The sequence below is a fragment of the Ictidomys tridecemlineatus genome, chromosome 1 (assembly GCF_052094955.1).
Source record: "Ictidomys tridecemlineatus isolate mIctTri1 chromosome 1, mIctTri1.hap1, whole genome shotgun sequence".
NCBI classification, from domain to species: domain Eukaryota; kingdom Metazoa; phylum Chordata; class Mammalia; order Rodentia; family Sciuridae; genus Ictidomys; species Ictidomys tridecemlineatus.
Genome location: NC_135477.1, coordinates 19130435 through 19131535, shown reverse-complemented (window position 1 = coordinate 19131535; position 1101 = coordinate 19130435). Strand labels below are relative to the sequence as shown.

Sequence of the window (1101 nt, the reverse complement as noted above, 5' to 3'; positions counted from 1 at the left end):
GCTATGAAGAAGTTTTTGAGTTTGATGCCATCCCATTTGTTGATTCTCATTTATACTTCTTGAGCTTTAGGATTTTTGTTAAGGAAGTTAGTTCCTAAGCTTACATGATGTAGACTGGGGACTACTTTTTCTTCTATTAGGCACAAGTCTCTGGTCTAATGCCTAAGTCCTTGATCCACTTTGAGTTGAATTTTATGCAGGGCGAGAGATAGGGGTTTGTTTAATTTCATTTTGCTACACATAGATTTCCAGTTTTTCCACTCCCATTCATTGAACAGGCAATCTGTACTCTAATGTATATTTATGGCACCTTTGTCTAGTATGAGAAGACTATTTATGTGGGTTTGTCTATGTCTCTGTTCTGTACCACTGGTCTTCATGTTTGTTTTGGTGCCAATACTGTGCAGCAGTTTTTGATACTATAGCTCTGTGTATAATTTAAGCTCTGCTATTGTGATGCCTCCTACTTCACTTTTGCTGGTGGTGCTGGGGATTGAACCCAGGGCCTTGTGCATGTGAGGCAAGCACTCTACCACTGAGCTACATCCCCAGCCCCTTCTGCTTCAATTTTTTTTTTTTTTTGCTAAGGATTGCTTTGGCTATTCTGTCTCTTAATTTTCAAAATGAATTTCATAACTGCTTTTTCTATTTCTTTGAAGACTATCATTGGGATTTTAATAGGGATTGCATTAAATCTATATAGTGCTTTTGGAAGTATGGCCATTTTGATAACATTAATTATGCATATCCAAGAGCATGGGAGATCTTTCCATCTTCTAAGGTCTTCTTCAATTTCTTTAGTATTCTGTAGTTTTCATTGTTTTAACCTCTTTTGTTAGATTCTCTAATACTTATTTTTTTGAGGGTATTATAAATGGGCTAGTTTTCCCAATTTCTCTTTCCGTAGATTCATCAATGATGTATGGGAACACATTTGATTTATGGGTGTTAATTTTCATTCCTTTGCTGAATGTGTTCATGGGGCTCTAGAATTTTGATGATGGAGTTCTGTCTGTCTTCCAAATACATAATCATATCATCAGCACATAGGGATATCTTGAGTTCTTTTCCTATTCAGATCCCTTTACTTTCTTTTAATTG

The 1101-nt window shown here is 36.0% G+C and overlaps 1 non-coding gene across 1 annotated transcript; it reads right to left on the bottom strand.

Annotated features, from left to right (window-relative positions):
* Positions 1-478: 478 nt before the first annotated feature.
* On the bottom strand, positions 479-550 carry Trnav-cac (transfer RNA valine (anticodon CAC)). Its single transcript has one exon. It is a non-coding gene; the product is annotated as a tRNA-Val (tRNA).
* Between the last annotated feature and the right edge of the window lie 551 nt (positions 551-1101).